The 24,154-nt window shown below is 46.0% G+C and overlaps 1 protein-coding gene across 3 annotated transcripts in view; it reads left to right on the plus strand.

Moving 5' to 3' along the window:
- Positions 1-24,154, plus strand: part of GLIS1 (GLIS family zinc finger 1) — a 260,514-nt gene that overhangs the window by 136,142 nt on the left and 100,218 nt on the right. The window lies entirely within an intron of this gene.

Here is a 24,154-nt window from a genome sequence, read left to right on the forward strand (position 1 = left end):
GCAGAGACCTTTTTTTCAAATAAGGTCACATTCCCAGGTTCTGGAAATTTGACAGACATGTCTTTTCAGGAGCCACCATTCAACCTACTGCAGAGAGTAACTTCAAGATTTCCTGTGTGAAGCACTGACGTTCGGTAACTCATAATGAAATACACCGAATCAGTTCAGTTCAGTTGCTCAGTCATGTCCGACTCTTTTCGACCCCATGAATTGCAGCACGCCAGGCCTCCCTGTCCATCACCAACTCCCGGAGTTCACTCAAACTCATGTCCATCAAGTCAGTGATGCCATCCAGCCATCTCATCCTCTGTCGTCCCCTTCTCCTCCTGCCCCCAATCCCTCCCAGCATCAGGGTGTTTTCCAATGAGTCAACTCTTCGCATGAGGTGGCCAAAGTATTGGAGTTTCAGCTTCAGCCTCAGTCCTTCCAAAGAAATCCCAGGGCTGATCTTCTTTAGGATGGACTGGTTGGATCTCCTTGCAGTCCCTTAGTGCATACTAAATAAGATGACTAAACCAACCCATGGTCCTTGATTTTGACCTCCTTAATATTTTTTTTTTAAATGCTGCACTGAACACAAAATCAGAACTTATTAACTAAAACTAAAACCATCTCTTCCAACACAAATGGTTGTCATCTTTATAAATGGTTGAAATAAATAAGTTTTGGGTAACTGTTGGGATAATTTGGGAATGTAGCCACTTGGCGAAGTAATTTGTGGCTAATTGGCTTTTGATGAATTGGTCATTTGACACATTGATTTTTGGCCAACTGGCACTTGATAATTGATGTTCGTCAAATTGGACTGCCTCCCACAGTGGGCTTGGGGCTTGATGTCTGGGGCCAGGCTGTGAGGCCCACATGGGCGCCTGGCAGGCTGAGCACTTAGTCAGGGATCCAGAGATGATCTTGGACCAGGAGGGGAGAATCCAGAAGACCTGACCGCTTCCCAGCCTGGCTACAGGTTTCATCCTGAGAGCCTGAGCTGGGCAAGGCTGTGTGAGATTTGAGGCACGCAAATCCTAACAGGATGAGAGTGACTTTCTGTTACTGCATGCTAGGCTGAGTAAAGCGCCTGTGGGCGTTGTCGTATCTGCCCATCATCACAGGCATGTGCGACAGGTAGGATCATTTGTATCTTACAGATGAGGGAGGTTCAGAGAGGTTGAGTTACTAGCACGCCAGTGGCAAAGTTCAGATTCCAGACTAGGTAAGCTCTCTGTCTCTAAAGCCTGTGTTCACCACTGGGCCAGAATGGATCGGATGGAGTTCTTGTCCTCAAGCAGCTACTAGTGCAGTCAGCTCCTTCGTCAGGAATTTCTGAGGATCTCCTTGCAGCCTGGAGCCCTCTCCTGTTTCTCAGATGAGGAGGCTGACGCCTGGACAAGGTGTGAGTTTTGTCAGAACAAAGGGCACCGGACATTGGCGTCAGAGCGAGGATTGGAGCCAGGCAGGGCCTCATTCTTCCCCACCGGCTGCCTCCATCTCCAGCCTGGCTCCGGGATTTCTGCCTTGGGTTCTTGTCTCTGAAAGTGGGACAGACCCCAGTGGCCTCCTGCCTTCCATCCGCCAGCCCTCCTTGTTTATGTCCACGTTAATGGGCCTTTGCAGGCTGGCCCAGCTGCCGGGCGCAAGCCAGCGAGCCACCTGGAGCCGCGTCTGCCACGGAATGTTTACGGTGCACAGAGCCGAACCGAAACAACATCCATCTTGTTGACTGGTCCCAAACACTGCACTCATTCACAGCCTGCCCGCTGATGGGGTCCCTGCGCTTGGCCGGGAGCTGTCACAGCTCACCCGGCAAAAGCTGGCAGTGAGATGGGTGAGAAGAAAGCAGGAGGGCTTTGGGGAGATCACACCCTGAGCCCAGGAGGCCCCCCATCCCAGTTTCTATTCACCCCATCCGTAACCAGATACATCTGTTAGGATGGTACACTGTGACGTCAGGGTTGGTCTGAAGAAAAGATGCTGGGCACTGAGCTGGCATCAGGAGTGCAGGTCAGGGCTCGCCATGGGCCTCGGTGAGGCTGGATGAGATCATCTGGGTACATGTGAAGTGCCATATCCTGGAGGCTGATGGCCCAGCCCTCTGGAGACAGCTGGGGCAGTGCCCCAGACAGACCTGGCTTGAATCCAAGCATGGCTCACATCACCTCCCAGACTCACTCTCATCACCTTCCAGACTCAGTTTCCTTATCTCTCAATAACCGCTGCCAGACTTTATGGGAGGAGCTTGAAGATACACTCGTAAATGAAGTTGTCCTTGAGTGTCGCACTTTTGCCAGACACTAGAGAGAGTGTTACCCTCTCCAGCTCCTGTAAGAGGTAGGAGCGAGGTGCCATGGAGTGAATGCCTGATGGAGACTTCAGAGAACTGGGTTTGGTCCTGACTTGGCCACTGGCTGTGTAGATTTGGAGAAGCCCCTTGCTTTCTGTGGGCCTTGGTTTCCCTTTTCTGTAAAACAGGAGGCTGACATTAGCTGATCTTTCAGGGCTGTTTTAGCCCTAATGTACTACAGTAGAGTGATGAGGAATGCTCCTCAGTTAGTGTGTACTTCCTTCCCCGCTAGGAATGGGCCCCCTGGACCTGTGAGCAGCCCTGTGGTGGGGTGTGCAGTGATCACTGTAGCCTGGGTGAGGACACTCATCTGGAATCACCAGCCCTGGGACTGAATCCTAGGTCCATTTCTTTTTGAGTGTGTTACTCAGGAGAAGTCATTTCCCCTTCTTGGGCCTCAGTTTCCTCATCTGTAAAATGGACTAATTGATCCATTTGACAAGATTGTGGAGAGGCTTGGATGAAACATTTAGCACAGTGCTCTGCCCTCCAAAATCCAGACACAACACTTACATCATTTGGTAAGGGATGTGGGGGGGCGGTGGTGATCCCCAGAGTGCCTGGGGGCAGCCAACCATGTAGGGGGAGGGTGGCAGAATCAGGGAAGGCTTCATAGAGGCAGTGACCATGCTGGAGGAAAGGTAAAGGAAGGCAGGTATGCTCCCTCATCCTTGTGCAGGAAAGAGGGATGGATTTTAGTCCTGGCACAGAACCATCCCAGAGTCTTTTCCTTTGAAGGGTGCAGGTCACTCACCAGCTTCTGGGCCCCTGAGGGAAACACCAGTGTCTGGCTCGCCTCTGTGTCCTCGTGCCCAGGCCTGGCACACATGGGAGCTCAGGATCAGAGGGTGGACCGGTGCTCTCTTCAGCCTATTTCTGAGAAAGCCGTGGGTTCCTGTGGGAAGTGGCAGGCATGTCAGGCAGTGAGGAGTCTTGAATGCTAGGGCCGGTGGGAGGGAGAAGTCAGCATCCTGTTTAAGACCACCCCTCCTCTGGGTAATGAGGCCTCTTGAGAAGGCATTCACGATCGCTGTCTGGGATGAGAAGAGAACAGGAACATTTAGAGACACCTCCAGTCCACTCCTCCTGTTTCACAGCAAAGGCAACTGAGACCCCGGGGCTGGGGGCTGCCCAAGACATGTAGTGAGTCTTCTGGGAATCCCAGAATGCTGGGTTGGCCTTCCCTGCCTGGCAGGCCTTTCTCTGGACTCTTGACCTGAAGTATGGGAAGAGGGGTCGGGACTAAACTTGGGGGCAACTGGACCAAACTCACAAGCACTGATTCATTCATATCGGATGAGAACCCAGCTCCCTCCTCATGGAGTGAAATGGGACCTCGTGGTCCTTATTGACAACGCATGTTGATGGCATGTCCCTGTATGGGCTGTGCCATCAGCCGTATCTTCCTAGACACTTACAGGCTCAAACATCAGAGTAGGGTGGACCTGCATTCACGGGGAAGCCCGGAGCAGAGCCCAGGCCGGGCCAGGGCTGAACCTGCAGTCTCTCAGCCCCTCACCGAGGCCTGCTCCTGTTTGGAATGAAAACACTGCTAGGTGCTGCTTCATGTTCCCTCCAGCATGTTTTTGGAAATGTTCCTTATGTTTCCATCTCCCACCTCTCCAGGGAAATCAGTGGGTTTCAGCCAGTAAAGCTGTAATGGCTGGAGTGGGGGTCTGTGGCCTGGCCAGCACCCCTCCCCCTTCCCTACTCCCATCAGGGGCCTGCATCTTAGAGAAAAGGCCTCCGTCTGTCTTGATTTTCAAGGTAGCAGAGGTTCGAGTGTCACTCAAGGCCTTGTTCAGCTTTCCCCTGATGTATTTCTCTGCATTTGTCCTTCAGACTGTCATTTGACCTACTTATATGTGGGCCGCACACACAGTGCAAAGTGAGCTGTGACGGGGCCTCGTGGGGCGGTGGTCGTGCAGACCAAGTAGTGATGGATGCTCGGCTTGGCTCGGGGATGGCAAGGGCAAGGGCGGTACTTACGGGGCAGGTGTAGGGAGCTGTGGGCAGCTGGGTACAGCTGTCGGCTGACTGTGTGTTGGGAACCTTCGAGAAAGGGGCTGGACAACAGGAATGAATAGAAGGTACAGGCTTAGGTGCTGCCTGGCTTAGGCACTTAGAAGGTATCTTGTGGGGTAGTGGGAGCCATGGAAGGTTAGGAGCAGGGGGAAGACCAGACGGATGTTTGTGCTTTGGGAAGATCACCCCGGCTGGAGAGGAGATGCTGCGTCACGTCCAGGTAAAAGATGATGGTGGTTTGAACTGAGGCAAGATCAGTGAGGATGGGGAAGAAGGATGGACTGAGAGCTGTCAAGTGAGGGGCATGTGGGCTGAGGGAGTGGAAGGAACTGGGTCAGGGCACAGCAGGAGAAGAGGAAGGTGTCGTGTCGGGGAGGAAGGGAGCAGGGAGGTGAGCTTGCTCCCAGGGTCTCGAGCCTCTGCTCCCAGGCCTGGAAGACTCACTTGTCTGAGACTGTCTGTCTGACCTGCCTCTCCTGGGGCTTCCAGGGTCAGCCTGACACCCCCTCCCTCCCCCTGCCACCTCCTGCCCTCTGGCACAGGGTCTGGGCTGCCCACTTGCCTTCCCTGGAGAGCCCTGGTGGGAACCATGGGCTTGCCTTCCTGGGGTCCTTTTGGGTTCAGGGCTCTCTGTGTGTCAGTGAATCCAGAAACAAGTCTTCAGGGCTGCAGAGTCAGACATCCCTGGCCGAATCCCAACCCCCATGCTCACCTCACTAAGTGACTTTGGAGGATGCCTCCCTTTCCCCATCTGGAAAACGAGGAGTTGGCCTGGTCAGTGGTTCTCAGCACTTCCTCTTTCTAACAGGACCCTCTTTGTATGGCCTCTTTTATCCTCTTAAAATGAAATTTATAGATAATGGAACCCGTTAGCACCAAAAGTTCTCACAAATTCCATATAATATTTCAACTGTATCATAAAGGAGAAATGAAATGGAAGAAACCCTTAAGTCATCTGTGGTTTCCCATATAAGCGCCCAGAGAAGTTGTCAGTCACTCACACCTGGCATCCCTGACCAGACCTGCCGGCTACAGATGCAGAGACGTCACAAGCAGAGTGACTGAGGGTGACGTCACTTTCTGAACTGGTGAACAACTGGTCAAGTTCCAAATAAAACACAGTACCAGCTTTCCTCCATTTATGTGGTAGTTCCATTCCTGGAAAATTCAGTATATGTTAAAAGCACGAAAAAAGTAATGCTTTGTGTTTATGTGTAAAATGGAGCTGTGTTTTAGACTTAGATGACCAGGTTGCTTGTTTACAGATATTTTGAATGTCTGGAAGCATATTCACAGGTTAGCGTAGGGCTACCCACCCTAGGAGTGAGTTGGCTCTTCCCTGGCTCCTCCCGACTAAATAACAGCGAGTCCCGGTCCTTGTGACACCAGATCTCCCCACAGTGATTCTCAGTGTGCCTCCCCCCTGGGGTGGAGCCTCCACTCTGGAGAACCCCTATGGCAATGATGACTGTGGGCGGGCACCTTGTGCCCTGATGGATGAGGGTGCAGACTGGAGCACTGGCTGTAGGTCCCCAAGGAGGGCAGAGGAGGAGAGTGGAAAGCCCTGTGGGTTACAGCTGATCAGGGAGTGCTTCCTGGAGGAGGGACCCTGGGAGCTGAGTGGTTTCAGCACTGGGTCCCAGGAGAGGGGATTTTTCACAAGCCAAAGTAACTTCTGTGACTTCCTTACTAGGTTTTGCCAGCCTTTCTGTCCACACTGTGGAACAAATGAACTCTCCCAACAGTCTAGAAATTCTGAGCCTCTCTGAGGTATAAGGAACCGTTCTCACTGCTCCGTGTGGCATCTCTGAATGCCCTACTGAAGGTTGGGGCATCTTCCGCAGCATGGTGGTATTTTTTTTTTCTTTCCGTTAGAACAACTGATCCTTCCCCAACAGACCTGAGAAGAGGGAGAGGATTTTAAGGTGCTGGTATCTTGCATGCTCTGACCCGCCTGCAGCCGCCTGAAGCTGGGGCATTTTCCCTCATTGGCTGTGTATCTTCCTTCGTGCTTTAAAGATACTTTTAGCAGTTTGGAGGGACATTTCATCTGTTCGGGGGAAAACTGATAATGGGCATAGGAGTTAAATAATTAGCTTGATTTAAGGGGAGGGAGTTTTTTTAAAAAGGCCAAATATGAAATAATAAATATATGTCTGACATAAACATTTATGGTCTTGTATTTACTGAAAAAACACAGATGGAATGTTTGTCTTCAAGAAGTTTTTATAGATTTTAACAGCCTTTTCCTCTGGATTTCTTGTCATCCCATTACTCTCCTGTTTGGGACTTGGACAAAAACAAAGGGTTTTTGGTGACCATAACTGTTGCTTTCTGATGGTTTAGGCCAGGCAGGGACTTATGTGGGGTTCAGAGCACCCTAGGACGTGGCAGGCCTTCTGACTGAGAAACATGGGGATTATACAACCTTGCAATCAGAGAATCTCCTTATGTCTGATCTGTAACATCATAGAATATTAGAACCATAGTAATTTAAATGCTTAGCCGTATATAATTGCATCATCTCAGAATGAGAGAATCATGGAACTTTAGAATCCCAGATGCATAGAAATCTCTAATCTTAAATTTTGGAACCACGATGACTCAGTGTGATGAAATGTAGAGTCTGAGGATTTTAGGGCATATCAGAGTTTATTTACTAGACCACCCTTTCTGCACCCCTGGGAAATACATGACTATGCTGAATACGTGCCATGCTTTCTTCTGGCAGCCTTTGGGTCCCTGCTTTGTGTTGCTGCTTTCTCACTCATTCAAGTTGAAATCTGGTGTGTGTGTGTGTGTGTGTGTGTGTGTGTTTCCTTGGGAACTCTAGCAGTCATTTACATCTAGTGCGCTGTGCTGTGCTAAGTAGCTTCAGTCACGTCTGACTCTTTGCGACCCTATGGACTGGGGCCCACCAGGCTCCTCTGTCCATGGGATTCTCCAGGCAAGAATGCTGGAGTGGGTGGCCACGGCCTCCTTCAGGGGATCTTCTGACGCAGGGGTTGAACCTGGTGGGTCTCTTCTGTCCCCTTCCTTTGCAGGCTGGTTCTTTACCACTAGCGCCACCGGGAAGCCCACATCTAGTGTAGGTGCAGCCTTTCCAGGGAAGGATCTGAGAGCAGGGGGAGGAGGGTGGGAGGCCGTGAGACTGCAGGAGGAGCAGGGAGAGAACAGAGGCTCCTGCAGAGCAGCATGAGGAGAGGAAGCCACGGGTCCTGAGGACTACCCGGGCTGTGCATCCCTCTTGTCAGCCATCTTATGTCTTGTGAAAGCTCCTGTCTCCTTAGAGCTGTCATCTTCTGTAAACCTTCAACAGGAAGGGTACCCAGGGGTCCTCTGGGCCAGCCTCTGGGAATACGCACTCTCCCCCTGCCCTGGAATTGTTGGTGGTGAACTGGAAGGGACGGGACCTGTTCACACACCCACGTGCTGGAGGATGGCCTGTGCCAAGTCAGGGGCTGCAGGCTATCCCGGCTCTGTCTTTGGTCTGTTCTCAAGAATGGATTCTGGCACAGTCTGTTCAGTTATTGAAACAACATGAAATATTTTGAAATATGTAATACAGTGATTTTAAAATATTTTAAGATTTATGTAGAGTAAAAAACCACTGAAAAAAAAGTGTGCCTGTGTGTGAACAGTTTTGTGAGTTTTGACAAATGCAGTCATGTTATCACCATTACAATGAGGAATCAGAGTAATGCACTCAATCCAAAAAGGAATGGAAGTTTTAGAAAGCCCTGCTTTGATAAAGCCACCTCTCTCCCTGTAGCTATTCTTTTTCTTTTAAAGTCTTTTTTCAACACGAAACTCAGGCATTCTTCCACACTATCAATTAAGTCTGGCTGCTCTTGCTGTCACCGTCCCGTGGCTTTCTGTTACATCGGTATGAAACCCTTGAACCTTCCCTGGTGGTCCAGTGGTTAGGACACCATGCGTCCATGCAGGGGACTTGGGTTTGATGTCTGATCGGGGAACTAAGATCCCATGTGCTTCACTGGGTGTGGCCCAAACAAACAAAAACAAGACAGCACCAAGAAAAAGCACAGTGAAAAACAAACCAACCTGGAGCCTCAGCAGGCCTCTCCAGATCACCCATCTCTCTCACCCTTGCTGGGTAGCTCCAGTCACACCTGGCCTTCTTGTGTTCCACCTCCGGAGAACACTCCTGCCTCGGGGCCTTTGTACCTGCTTCTCGCTGTGTGAAAGCCCTTCCCCCAGGTGTCCGCATGGCTCCCCCTCCTTCCTTTCACCAAACCTCTGTGCAGATGCCTGCCTCTTGGAGGAACCTACCCCAACTGTCCTCATCTCTCTGCACTTTCTAGCTTGTTGTCTGTAATTTAATTTATATTTATCCCCACTTGATATTGTAGTGTACATTTATGTTTTGACTTTTGAAATTGTCTTCTCTCTGATCAGAATGTCAGCACCATGAGAATAGAGATTTTCCTCCCTTGTTCATCACTGCGTTCCTGTGCCTCGTCCTGGCACAGAGTCGTCATTCAGTAGACATATGTTAAATAGTGAATGGTAAATATTTGATGTATTGATTTTCTGTTTTTTTTTTTTTTTTTACTATCCAAGTTAATTTCATGTACATGGACTTTTGAATCTTCTTCTTTTAATATAATTCTTAAAAGTTATTTTCCTTTGTAATTAAAACCTTTAGTAAATCCAATAAAACCCATGATAAGATCCCTTGCGATAAGATGCCTTCATATAAAACATGAGTGGCCATTGTCCGTTGCTCCTGTTTTCTGTCCAGCCTCTTCACAAGAGAGTTCTTCTTTTCTCTGGAGGTTGTAGGGGATTATGGGTTTAGGAAGTTACTGCCTCCTAACCATTTGAGGTTTTCTTAGCTCCTCACGTAGTGTGTACTTTGCGATAAGTGGGCTGTTTCTGACATATCTAATAAATGAAAACATCTTTCCCCATATATTAACTGGAAAAGCCACCAAAAATACCATTTTAAACTTAACTGTAGAATAACAGAGCTCTGCATTTTAAAGTAATTGAAGATTTTGGACCACCCTTAATTGCATTATGATGGAATTTTATTATATTTAACAGCTACACAAAATTTCCACTGAGTAACTTTACTATAGTTTATGTAATCATTTTTCTGTTTATTGGACATACAAGCTATATCCTATTCTTTTCTATTATAAGTGACCTTGAAACTGTTAAATTAACATATTTTTTTTAAAGTGAGAATACCCAGAGTGGTGAGAGTAGAAGAAAACAGGTACTTTCTTGTACTACTGATGGTATGTAATTGATATATTCCTTTTGGAAAGAAGTGTGAACAGGAGATAGCAAAGTTCTTTAAAATTTTGCATATCCTTTTATTCAGCAGTCTCACATCTAGAAATTTATTCTAAAACTATAAATATGGGTAGACATGAAAACAGGTCTATAAGGACATTCATTATGTGATTGTTTCTAGTTTTAACATTTTAAAACATTAATCCTAACTATGGAGGATAGATTATATAAAGTATGTACAATCATATAATGGAATACTATGCAGTCATTAAAATCGTATGTTGGAAAGGGCTTTTTGCAAAGATTAAGGGCAGGAGGAGAAGGGGGTAACAGAGGATGAGATGGTTGGATGGCATCACCAACTCAATGGACATGAGTTTGAGCAAACTCCAGGAGACAGTGAAGGATAGGGAAGCCTGGCGTGCTGCAGCCTGTGGGGTTGCAGAGTCAGACATGACTTAGCGACTGAACAACAACATGGCAAATAAGCTTATATCAGACTAACATTTCCTCTGAATAAAATGTGAAACCCAACTGTTTGAAGGCATCAAAAACTACCAAAATAACCAGGACTTGAGGGACCTACGTCCTGAAGAGAAAGGAATTATGCTGAGGTGGCTTTGACACTGTGCCACTTCTTCCTTCCAGGCATTTGCCAGATTGCAAGTTGTATAGGACCGAGAGTCAGAGAGCTTAACAGAGCTTTCTGCGGCTTTGCAATGCTGGAGATACAAAAAGGGGAGTTTAGGGCCACCCACAAAAATAGGCAAATTTTGAGGGGCCAAGATTCCATGGAGATAGAAAGTGTCAAAAGATGAGTTGAACATTCAGTGTTGCTTTTCCTTCCAAGATATTTGTAGATTCTTAAGTGGTATAGGCTGAGAAATCGACAGTGTGGCAGTTAAGTGACTGAGGAACTAAGCAAAGCTTTTGACAGCCTCAAATTCTGGGAAATTATATTGAAGTTCAGTGTCAACCAAGGAAGAGGAGCCCTGCCATCCCAAGCTTTCAGCTGGGGTCTCTGAAGGGCAGCACCCTAGGCGAAAGGATGAACCACAAAGAGAGCAACCTTTACAAAACCTAAAGCCCAGCTTTAAAACAGTGAAATTCTAGGCTGGATAAAGATGATCTTCCCCTCTTTTAACTGCGTTTGAGAAACAACAAGAAATTCTCTCTGGAGGAAGATTTCATTTGGAGCCTGTACAAATTTCATACATTATGTTGGATTCAGTCAGAAATTACCAGGGATACGAGGAGGCAGGGCCAATGTGGGGAAAACATACAAAAACAGACTCACAGGTGGTCCACATGTTGGATTTATCGGATATAGGATTTAAAATAACTGTGATTAATGTGTTCAGTAACGTAGATTACCAAATGGAGAATTTCAAGAGATATCTGAAAGCTATAAAAGTTAATCCAATGGAAAACTTCAAACTAAAAAACAACAAAAAATTTAAGAACTCAAAAGATGGACTTAATGGATTTAAAAAATTTTTATTGGAGTATAGTTGATTTACAATATTGTGTTACTTTCTGCTGTACGGCAAAGTGAATCAGTGATACATATACATATATCCACTCTTTTTTAGATTCTCTTCCCACATAGGTCATTGCAGAGTATTAAGTAGAGCTCCTTATATACACTAGGTCTTTATTAGTTTTCTATTTTACGTATACTGGATTGGCCAAAAAGCTCCTTTGGTTTTTAAATAAAAATAAGGGACACATTTTTCATTTTCACCAAAAACTTAATTGAACAATGTATTTACCATTTTGTTCCACTACCTTCTGCCATTTTTAAGGCAATTTCATGATTCCGTCTTCCCAAAACTTATCTTTTCCAGCAAACAACTATTCCAGGTGCCTTTTACAGTCTTCCAGGCAATTGAAATTTTTTCCATTAAGGGAATTTTGTAAAGACCAAAATAAACGGGCATCTGAAGGTGCAATGTCTAGTGAATATGTTGTATGAATCAGAACTTCCCAAACAAACTGTAACAGTTTTTGCCTGATCATCACATAAACAATGCCATATTGTGTTATCCTGATGGAAGACTCTGAGTTTTCTGTTGACTAATTCCAGACGCTTTTTGTCAAGAGCTGCTTTCAGTTGGTCTAACTGGGAGCAATATTGGTTGGAATTAATCGTTTGGTTTTCTGGAAGGAACTCATAATAGAAGGAGGACTCCTTTCCAATCCCACCATATACACAACATCACCTTCTTTTGATGAAGGTCAGCCTTTGGTGTGGTTGGAGGTGATTAATTTCGCTTGGGCATGATCTCTTCCATTCCACAGTATTGTACAGTATTCATTTTTCATCACCTATCACAATTTGTTTTAAAAAGGGAACGTTTTCCTTATGTTTCAGTAGAGAATCACATGTGGAAATAAGGTCAAGAAGGTTTTTTTAGCTTAACTTAAAGTGAAAGTGCTCAGCCGTGTCTGACTTTTTGCAACCGCATAGACTATACAGTCCATGGAATACTACAGGCCAGAATACTGGAGTGGGTAGCCTTTCCCTTCTCCAGGGGATCTTCCCAACTCAGGGATCAAACCCAGGTCTCCTGCATTGCAGGCAGATTCTTTACTAGCTGAGCCACCAGGGAAGCCCAAGAATACTGGAGTGGGTAGCTTATCCCTTCTCCAGGAATCTTCCCAACCCAGGAATCAAACTGGGGTCTCCTGCATTGTAGGCAGATTCTTTACCAGCTGAGCTACCAGGGAAGCCCCTCACTTAAATTATGTGAAACCCAAACATCAAAGTGATTAACATAACCAAGTTGGTACAAACGATTTTCAGCGCTTGATTTGGATATTCTGAGTATGTTGGCTATCCCCTGTTTGGTATAATGTTGATTGTTCTCAATTATTGTCTCAATTTGATCTTTATCAACTTCAACTGGTCTACCCAACCATGAAGCATCATCCAGCAAGAAATCTCCAGCACAAAATTTTGCAAACCATTTCTGACACACTTGATCAGTCACAGCACCTTCTCCATACACTGCACAAATCTTTTTTTATGCTTCAGTTGTGTTGTTACCTTTCTTGAAATAATAAAGCATAATATGCCCAAAATGTTGCTTTCTTTCTTCCATCTTCAATATCAAAAGGACTACACAAAAATTTACTAATTTGGATTTGTTTTTTAAACACACACTCATATGACAGATGTCACAATGCAGTCTAACAAATTTGTTTCAAATGAAGTTAAAGACAATTAAGTGCTATTAATACTAGCCTGCTTAGGGAAAAAACCAAACAAATCTTTTGGTCAACCCAATAGTATTGTGTATATGTCAATCCCAGTCTCCCTATTTATCCCTCCCCCTTCCCTGCTGCCCCCCACCCTCAGGTAACCATAAAATTATTTTCTGCATCTATGATTCTATTTCTGTTTTGTAAATAAGTTCATTTGTACCATTTTTTAGAAAAGATTCCACATATAAGCAATATCATATATTTGTCCTCTGCCTGACTTACTTCAGTCAGTATGACCCTCTCTAGATCCATCCATGTTGCTGCAAATGACATTATTTTGCTCTTTTTTATGGCCAAGTAATATTTCATTATATGTATGTACCACATCTTCTTTATCCATTCCTCTGTTGATGGACATTTAGATTGCTTCCACGTCCTGGCTATTATTTAAATAGTGCTGCAGTGAAGATTGGGGTTCATGTATCTTTTTGAATTTTGATTTTCTGTGGGTATATGCACAGGATTAGAATTGCTGGATCATACGGGAACTCTAGTTTAATATTTTAAGGAACCTCCATACTGCTCTCCATAGTATCTATTCCTACCAACAGTTCAAGAGGGTTCCCTTTTCTCCACACCCTCTCTAGCATTTATTGTTCGCAGATTTTTTTGATACTGGCTGTTCTGACTGGTTGGAGTGATACCTCACTGTGGTTTTGTTTTGCATTTCTCTAATAAATTAGTGATGTAGAGCATATTTTCATGTGCTTCCTCACCATGTGTGTGTCTTCTTTGAAGAAGTGTCTATTTAGATCTGCCCATTTTTGATTGGGTTGTTTGTTTGTTTTTGTTATTGAATTGCATGAGCTGTTTGTATATTTTGGAGATTAATCCCTTGTCAGTCGCTATGTTTGCAAATAATTTATCCCATTCTGTGGGTTGTCTTTTGTTTTGTTTATGGTTTTCTTTCCTGTGCAAAAGCTTTTAAGTTTAATTTGGTCCCATTTGTTTATTTTTGTTTTCATTTTCATTACTCTAGGAGGTGGATCAAAAAAGATCTTGCTTCAATTTATGTCAGAGAGTGTTTTGCCTGTTTTCCTCTAAGGATTTTATAGCATCCAGCCTTACATTTAGATTTTAATCCATTTTGAATTTGTTTTTGCATATGGTGTTAGGGAGTGTTTCAATTTCATTCTTTTATATGTAGCTGTCCAGTTTTCCCAGCACCACTTATTGAAGAGACTTTCTTTTCTTTATTGCATACTCTAGCCTCCTTTGTCATAGATTAGTTGATGATAGGCGGGTGGGTTTATCTCTGGACCTTCTATCCTTTCCCATTGATCAATATTTCTGTTTTTGTGCCAGTACCATACTGTTCTGATACTTTGTAGTATAGTCTGAAGTTAGGGAATCTGATTCCTCCAGCTCCACTTTTCTTTCTCAAGTTTGCTTTAGCTATTTGGAGTCTTTTGTGCTTCCATACAAATTGTGCATTTTTTTTTTTGTTCTAATTCTGTGAAAAATGCCATTGGTGATTTGATATGGATTACATTGAGTCTGTAGATTGCTTTGGGTAGTACAGTCATAATATTGATTCTTCCAATCCAAGGACATGGTATATCTCTCCATCTGTTTGTTGCGTCTTTGATTTTTCATCAGTATCTGGGTACAGGCCTTCTGCCTCCTTGCGTGCATTTGTGCACACTCAGTCACATCTGACTCTTTGCAAACCCATGGACTGTAGCCCGCTAGGCTCCTCTGTCCTTGGAATTTTCAGGCAAGAATACAGAGTGGATTGTCATTTCCTCCTCCAAGGGATCTTCCTGACCTCGGGATCAAACCTGTGTCTCCTGTGGCTCCTGCATTGGCAGGCAGATTCTTTACCATTGTGCCACCTGGAAAGCCCTAGGATGCCATAATATCTATCTACAAATAGATATCCAGTTTTTGTCATTTGAGCACAGTGCCTTGAATAAAGCATCCAGTGGACTAGACATCACTGACAGTCATTTTAATCTCAGTGTGTGCTTTTTAAAAAATAGTGAGCATTTATTTAGCTTTTGTACTGACAGGTGGCTATGTTGAGTCCATTACATATCATTTGTATAATTCAATATCCATAGGGCACAAACGCATCACAAGATGTGTTTTGCAGTAAAAGACAAAATTAAGGCATGGTCCTTGCTCAGAAGGCTTACAGTCTGAAAGGCATTAAGATACAGGGGATGTACTATAGGGACAGAAAACTTTATAAAAGATTTTCACATAAAAGATTTCCAAGTTTTTGGCGATAATCAATGGAATGCCTTAATTAAGGTTTTGGAATGGTAATTAAAGAGAAAGCACATATTTGGATACTGATTTGGTTTGTTGGGTATAATGAACAAGTGCTTCTCACCTCATGGCAAGAAAATAATTCCCTGGGTATCAGAACACTTTGGGCTGGAACAAAAAGACTATGATTTTTTAAAATAAGATGGTACCTTCTGCCTTTGATTAAATTTCATTTCATTTATTTGAAAAATTAAGCTAACAGTGAAGGATTGCCTCTGTAGGTAGTTTTAGTCCTAGGTATTTTATTCTTTTATGTGATGGTAGATGGGATTGTTTCCTTAATTTATTTTTCTGATCTTTATTAGTGTATAGAAATGCAAGAGGTTTCTGTGTATTAATTTTGTGTACTAAAACTTTATTGAATTCATTGATGAGCTCTAATAGTTTTTGGTAGCGTCTTTAGAATTTTTCTGTATACAGTATCATGTCATCCGCAAACAGTGACAGTTTTACTTCTTTTCCAGTTTTGGTTCCTTTTATTTCTTTTACTTCTCTGGTTTCCATGACTAGGACTTTCAAAACGATGTTGAATAAAAGTGGCAAGAGTGGACATCCTTATCTTGTTCCTGATCTTAGAGGAAATGCTTTCAGTTTTTCACCATTGAGAATGATTTCAGCTGTGGGTTTGTTGTATATGGTCCTTATTATGTTAAGGTAGGTTCCCTCTCTGCCCACTTTCTGGCTTTCCTGTGGCTCAGATGATAAAGAATCCTCCTGCAATGCAGGAGACCCGTGTTTGATAACTGGATCAGGAAGATGCCCTGGAGAAGGGAATGGCTACCCATTCTAGTATTCTTGCCTGGAGAATCCCAAGGGTAGAGGAGCCTGGCAGGCTGCAGTCCATGGGATTGCAAAGAGTCAGACACAACTGAACGATTAACACTTCACTTTCAGGTTCCCTCTATGCCCACTTTCTGGAGAGTTTTTATCATAGAGACTTAATAGGTTAGACGCCGTTAAAGAGAAGATTGATAAATTGGAAAATAGGTTATTAGACAATATCTAGACAGCACGTGAAAGTTAAAAAGGATGAAAAATTCAGGAAAGAGCATAAGAGAGATATAGAACATAGTGAATAGGTCTAACATACGTTGTTGCTTCAGAAAGATAGATAATTGGCAAAAGTAATGTCTGAGTGATGATAGTTAGTAATTTTTCAATATGGACAGTTTTGCATGTACAGGAGTGGAGGCTGCTCTTTCCTTAATGTCAAAGAGAAGTTCCCAACTTGCATTTCATGCCTGTCTCTGAGCCAGTCACAGTGGCAGTGTGGCTGGGGAGATTAGAATGTGCTGACTGGTTCAGACTTCTGTATCCTACCCTAAAAACTGAATAAGAACAATGAGAGCAGACACTTACATAGTGCCTGCTGTGTCCAGGAGTACTGTTCTTTGTACTTCACGTTTGGTATGTAAACCCTTTTTAACTACATAAACTGTGGCACTGAGAAGTTAAGTCACTTAACTTAGACAAGGTCACAGCTAGTAAATGGCAAAACCAGGATTCAGACTTCATCAGGTAGACCCTAGAATCTGCACTCTTATCTGCTATGTTATACTTTCTCTCCTTCTCATATCCCATAGATAGATGTGGAATTATGGGACCCTACTAGGGTGAGGAAAGGAGAGAATGCATACTAAATGTTATGGACTGGATGTTTGTGTCCCTCTCCTAATTCAGATGTTAAAGCTCTAACCTATAGTATGGCTGTATTTGGAGATGGGGCCTCTAAGCAAGTAATGAAGGTTAAATGAGGTCATGATGATGAGGCCCTGACCCAATAAGAAGAGACACAGAGCACATGTATACTCTCCCTCTCCTCCCCCCTACCTCCATGCGAGCACTAGGAAAGGCCATACGAGGGACATGGTGAGAAGGTGGCTGTGTGCAAGCCAGGAAGAGAGCCCTCACCAGAAACCAAATCAGTGGGAACCTTGATCATGGACTTCCAGCCTCTAGAAATAGGAGAAAATAAATTTCTATGTTTCCAACCACCCAGTCTATGATATTTTGTAATGATAGTCCAGGCAGATGCATACAGTAGGAAAACAATCAGCCTGCATTGACCCTAAATCTCTTAATGAAATGGAGCAATGTCCGGGTCAGCACTGCCTTCCAAGTCTGAGAGAGCGGGGCTTTCATTGTGATTCCGCCAATCAACAGATGCATTACCTTGGGCAAGGCACTTACTCTTCCTCTGGAAAATTAGTAATTCTGGCATGAAAGGAGCCTAGTACTGTGCATTACACATAATGGGCACTTCGTGAACTTTAATATTCATGATGCATTACTAAATGAAAAAGGTGGAATACAAGAAAATAAGCATATCATTCTTCTTTTTGTAAAAAAAAAATTACATGAATACTTAGGGAAATACCACAGAAGTTTATGTGAGGTCATGATCATGTCTGCTCTGGCTCTCTGGTTTATGACTGTTTACATGGTGTTTATTTTCTACTTGTTGCCTTGGTACATTTTCTAATTTTTTTCTATAGCAAATATGTGCTAATTTGATAGCAATAAGAGAGTCTGAGGGGCAACTTGGTATATATCTGCTTATATACTTACCTGCACCTCCAGGTGCAGCCGGCCTTGGGCTGCTCAGTTCCTGGCCCTGGATGGGACAGAGTTGCAGGCTCGCTCTGCTTTCTCTGCGGCGCCATCCTGAAGTGAACATGCTCAGGTTTTACTGGCCCAAGTCCCCATAAATCTAGCATAGATTTAAAGGGGAATTTATGGAGTTTTTTGTGATCTAGGGTAAGAGACGCTGGGCGGCCATAAGCCTGGCATGAGGCCTCAGGCATCAGGCTCCATAGCTCCAGGGGCCCTGGCAAGGTTACAGGCCCCCTGATGGGACCTGCAGCACCCTAAGAGGGCTCAGAATTGATCAGCCCATCCTGCAGGGCTTTTGAGACTGGAGAAAAAGCTTCCTACCTCTCCTCTTTCAGAAGGTCTCACTTCCTGCTGATTTCTAGGCCTTGGGTTTGATGAGGTGGGAAAAGAGGGGATGACGAGGCAGCATAGAGGAAGAAGGGCCCCTGGGATGCAGATGCAGCACCGGCTTGGCTTCTGCTGAGCACCCTTAGAGAGCCAGCACTCACCTGGGCCTGAGAATGGAGTCTGGTGCCACCTGCTGTTTGGGGCCCCTGGTGCCCCTTCTGCTTGGGCCTGCCACTCCCACTACTCACAGGGGAAAGCTGAGGCTTGGAGATGGGGCTGCAGAGCCCAGGGTCAGACTTAAGACCTCGTTGGCCTGAGGCTGCCCTCTGTGGCCACTGGGGTACACTGCCTGGGAGAACAGGCTGCTGTTGCTGGAGACACATCACCCCAGGGAGGCTGTGACTGTGTATCCCCACCTGTCAAGAAAGAGAGACTTTTACTAAAGTACTGGCTACACTGACACCACACCTCTAAGTCTATTATCTCATTTACTCCTCACAGCCACTCTTGGAGCTGAGATTCTTATTCCTGTTTTACAGAAGAAGGAATTGAGGTTCAGAAAAGTAGGGTCAAGCAGCCATAAAGTTAATGATGGAGCTAGGACTTCAACCTAGGTGTGTGTGTGTGACAAAACTTGTTCTGTTTCCGCAAGTCGCAGTGTCTGACATAAAGTAAGCATGGAAGAGAACTTTGGACAATCGTTCTAGCCACCCATTCCTCAATGTTTCATAGCACCTCCTGTGGGTCTAACTGTGTGCTCAGAGTGAGGGGAATAGCCCTGGTGGGGCCAGGTGTCAAGAGAACCTGCTTGCTGTGTGACTGGGACCAGCCTCTCCCCAGTCCAAGCCCCTGTTTTCTCTTCTCTGTGTGAAGAAAGTTGGACAAAATCATTTGTCAAGATGCACTGACTTTCAGCAGTTCTGGAGCTCCAAGACCCTTGTCCTGAAGGATTTCACAGACTCTGGGGGAGGCCGGACTTTAATTGCATGTAAAAGCATCAGTGTGGGGGTGTAGATCAGAGTCTTACAGTCCCCACCTTGTGGTGATGTTGTTGAGATTTAGAGATCAAACTGATGCTGAAGCTGAAGCTCCAATACTTTGGCCACCTGACAGGAAGAACTGACTCATTGGAAGACCCTGATGCTGGAAACGATTGAAGGCGGGAGGAGAAGGGGACAACAGAGGATGAGATGGTTGGATGGCATCACTGACTCAATGGACATGAGTTTGAGTAAGCTCCAAGAGTTGGTGATGGACAGGGAAGCCTGGCATGCTGTAGTCCATGGGGTCTCAAAGATTTGGACACAACTGAGCGATTGAACTGAACTGAACTGGGAGATCAAACATGTCAAGTATTTGGCAGATGCTGGGTTAGGTGCACCCTAACTGGCAGCTATTTGCAGGGACTGACCCGTGCAGAGGTGGGGGAGCTTGGGGAGAGCGAGAAAGACCAAAGAACATTCCAGAAGGAGATGCATTTCTGCTGAGCTTTGGGGGCCCAGAGGGACTTGGAAGGCATCAGGCACCGGGAGGAGGGCAGGGGAAAATGCAGCGTGGCAGCAAAGTGCTGTGGGAGTGGGAAGTAATGCCCAGATAAGGGGTGAGCCTAGGCTGTGGGGATCCCCAAACCAGGCTGAAGGCACCTTCATTTATCAGATGCCACCAAGGGCTGGTCCTGCAGTCAGAGAAGACAGTGGTTTTCATGTCATCAGCTCCCTCCCATAAAATGCTCCTGTTTTCCAGATGTAGAAAGGTCTAATTGTAAAGCCCATCTCTAACTGCTGTACTAGATTGGGGTCAGTATGTTACAGTCCAAGAACCAGTGAACTCTTCTTCTCAATAAAGTTTTATTGGCACACAGCCCAGTCTTCTGTTTATATGTTGTCTGTGGCTGCTTTTCACAGTAAAACAGAGTCGAGTAGGTTGTGGCAGAGAATGTATGGCCCATAAAGCTTAAAATGTGTACTGTCTTGCCTATTACAGAGAAAGTTTGCTATCTGAGCCCTGCACTTGCTGTGTGAGCTTGGGCAAATTGTTTGCCCCCTCCGAATCTCCCTGGCCAACTTCTGAGGGTTGTAGCAAAGCTTATAGGTGATGACTGTGAAATTTTTTATGGACTGTAAATTGCAGTACCCTATCACTAGCCGGGCACCTGATGAGCACTAAAAGTCTGCTTGTCCATTAACAAGGAGCAGTCATCATGTAGGCCTTCCTAGACCCAGCCACTGGCTGTTCCTGGGACAAGGAGGTGGCATCTGGGCCTGAGATGCTGAATGCATCATTGTCCCTCTCATGCAGACTTGGCAGTTTTCAGTGTAAATTAAAATTCCTGTGGGGAGTCACCTTATATATGGTACCACTTTATAGCCAAGTCATTACGGTAATTTACAAAATGCTGTGGTGTGTAACTAGAGCCACTTTCTGTGGATTTGCTGGCTGTGACCTCATTCAGGCTGCCCAGTTCTGCATTTGGTGACATCTCAGCTTTAGGGGTTTGTCCTTCTGAGCCTGGTCTCAGGGTCATCCATACCTGACCTTCCCAGGGTCATACTTCTCATACTGGACCCTGCCTCCAGCCCTGTCCTGAACTCAAGGATAAATGGAAGAAGTAGTTATTATTATCATCACTATTACTTTTCAAGTGCTTACTGTGAGTTAGGCACCATAGCAAGTGCATTGTGTTTGTAATCTCACTTAATTGTCCCCACAATCTTGTGAGGTAGGTGTTAGCACCATTTTACAGACGAGAAAACTGAGACTTGCAGAGGAAACCAAACCAAACTCTTAACCTAGCCTGGGGTGTGCCAGTCCAGGTTCTGCTATGGATTTTCTGTGTGACTAAAGCAGGTCCTGACCTTCTCTGAGCCTCAGTTTCTTCATCTATTAGTAAAATAGATGGTCACTCAGTCCCAGGCCTGACATTCTAGATTTTCTCATCAATTTGCAAAAATAAAGAGAATCCTCTCACCCCCCAAGCCTCCAAAGAAGCTTCATTTATGTGGGAAGAGCCAAGTCCGAGGTCTGTTTTTGGCTCCCTGTGGTACAGAGGGAGGCATAGCTTCTGGGTGCCAGTCCCTTTTCAGGGTACTCACAGCCACCTCAGGGCAGTGGGGCCGATGTGTCCCTCTCATTTCCTTGCCTTCCCAGAGAAGGACACCACCCCTGCTTCCTGGAGACAGACAGTGAGCCAGGGTGGGCCCTGTGGTGCCCTTGGGGACAGAGAGGAATGCCAGCAGCAGGAAGGTGGTGGGAGGGCCCAGGATTGCAGAGTGACAGTAGCCACGTCTTTCCAGTGGTGGCAGCATCTCCGGGACACAGCCTCTGCTTTCCTTTCTAGGTTGTGAGAATGCAGGTGGCCCAGAGCAGGGTCTGGCACGGGTGTGGGGAGACCTGGGTTTGGACTTAGCAATCGCCATGTGACCTCGGGCAGCCACTTGCCAGCTCTGGTGCTTGTGTGTCCCTCTGTGGGGTGGGGAGGCCAGTGCTTTCATCACGGTGCTGTGAGGGTCACATAAGAGCAGGGCTTGAATGGACTTGGAGCCCCGAGCAGTGCCAAACTGTGACCAAGGGGCTCCTTCCTCTCTCCCTGCCTTTATTTAGTGTAGGAAAGCTTCTTACTGTGTCCAGTGGAGAAGGAGCCAGTAGTCCTCAATTGTTGTTCTAGTAATGACTGTTTCTTCCCCCGAGAGGTGATGGGTTTATATCTCAACTGAGCCCCTTACTCCCTGTGTGACCTTGGGTAACCCACTAAACTTCTCTGAGTCTTTGTCTGAGATGGAGTGGTCTTACCACCTGGCAGAGTTGTTGCAAAGATTGGAGTTTAGGAGTCATTGTAACGGCTGTACTTTGACTTCCCCAGAGGCTCTGCAACATGATCTTACTGGAGTCAAATAGGGGGCATGCTTGCTTCGGAGTCCACGGTTATTGATCAGTTGACTGAGAGGCAACAGCACAGGACTTGAGCTTTGAAGTCTGAGGGATCTGGGTTTGTGTTGTGACCCTGCCTCTTACAGACCCCGGCGCCTCGGGGAAGGCACCTAATCTCCAAATCTCAACTTTTCTCATCTGGAAAATGGTGGTAATGAGTCCACTTCACAGGGGCGAACGCTTCAAAGAATCGAATGTTCCTGGTAATCAAGTGGGAAGGCTTGATGAATAGGACCTGATGCATGCTGGGCTGCTGGGCACCTTCTGGGGCCCTGCCTTCTGTCTCTCCACATATCTTCCTGTGGGAAGGAGGAGCAGATAACCCGGAGCGGGTAGGTTACCCAACGGGCCTGTTGGGGAAAGAACCTCAGAACCACATCCTTGACTCAAAGGCTCTGGAAGAAAGACCCTGGCAGAACAGCCCCACGTGATGATGAAGCTGTCTTTGTGCCAAATGCTATTAATGGTCATAAAATTATCCACAGCTTTCTGAGGCTCAGTCCCAGGGTTTGCCTCAATGGGACAATAAAATCACAAGCAGAAATGATGTGGGAAAGGCAGAGACCGCCAAGCAGAGACAGAGTTAAATGAGTGGCAGCCTGCTCTCATTAACTCAGGCCGTTCACATTTGTTACCAGGGATTTCTTTTTAATTAAAAAATGGCCAATTTATTAAAAAATAAGCTTATGAGGGGCTGGCCAAGGAGCAGCCAAAGCCGGCGGGAGTGAGGTTTCCTCACAGTAGGATGCTGGCCAGTGCTCGGCCTGAGAAAGTGACCAGAGGGCCACTTCTGAGGACATGCTTGTCTGGAGACGCGTCAGCTGCCCTGGGACCTTGAGAGCACTGTGTTCTCACCTGCAAACTGTAAAGAGCTTGGCAGGTGAATGCCTGTGTCTGCTGGAGCTTTGGGCACGTGGCGAGTTAGCACTGAGGGTCTGGCCTTCTGTGAAAGGGCTGCCTTGGTGGCGGACAGGGTAGAATTAGGCTTGGGGGAGCTGGATCCTTGAGAATGAGGTTGGACTTTTGTCACTCTGAGAGGCTACTTTTTATTACATAGGGATTAAAACGTGGGGTTTGGGTCTGATGGGCATGAGCCAGAAGTTCAGCCCAGACTGTTACTAGCTGAGTGATCAAGTGAGCAGTTTAGCCTTCCGAGCCTCTGCTTTCTCCTCTGTACAATGGGTATAACCCTGATCTCTCCCTGCAAGGGTGGTAGAAGGCCCCAATGAGGCAGTGGAGTGAGGACCTGCACATACTGCTCAGCAAAGGGCACTTCTCCTGTCCTTGTCCTTAAACTTCGGGCTAATTGTGCACTGATATCAGCTCTTTTCTTGCTCAGTGTTGATAGTCCCTAGACAGTCCTTGGGCCTGCTGTTGTTTAGTCACTAAGTCATGTCTGACTCTTTGTGCCGCCATGGATTGTAGCCCTCCAGTCTCCTCTGTCCATGGCATTTCCCAGTCAAGAGTACTAGAGTGGGTTGCCATTTCCTTCTCCAGGGGATCTTTCCAACTTAGGAATCGAACCCACATCTCCTGCATTGCAGGAGGATTCTTTACCCCTGAGCCACTGGGAAAGCCCCCTGGGCCTGTTAGTAATGTTTTATCACCTCCGTCACACACTCTGTACTTTTCAGAGTGCTGTTTGATGTTAAGAGCGCTTTCCACTTCTGGTATCCCACTTACTGGGCGCCCACGCTTGCCTAGGGGCTCTGCACCTCAGCTCGCACACCTGACATCATCTCTGGAGAACTTGCACAGCTGTCCCCGTTTTGTACAGGGGACTCAGCCTTGGGGAGGGACTTGTCTGAGTCACAGGCTTGGGTGGGGGCAGGAGGGGCTCACATGGGGCTCACCAGGCCCTGAAGCCCATACCCTTTCCTCCTTCGCATAACCCTGCCAAATGACTGGGTGGAAAGTTCAGGAAGACAGGCTTCGGATTAACCCTCATCACACTGTAAATGAGGAAACCGAGATGCAGGGGGCAGTGAACATGTAGCAACCACGCCTAACGTTTGCTTGTACTTTATATAGTTTTTAAGGGCTTTCTGTAGATTTCAAGGGGCTTCCCAGATGGCAGAAAGGTAGAGAATCCACCTGCCAATGCAGGAGCCACAGAAG

Source organism: Bos taurus, chromosome 3, assembly GCF_002263795.3.
Source record: "Bos taurus isolate L1 Dominette 01449 registration number 42190680 breed Hereford chromosome 3, ARS-UCD2.0, whole genome shotgun sequence".
NCBI lineage: Eukaryota > Metazoa > Chordata > Mammalia > Artiodactyla > Bovidae > Bos > Bos taurus.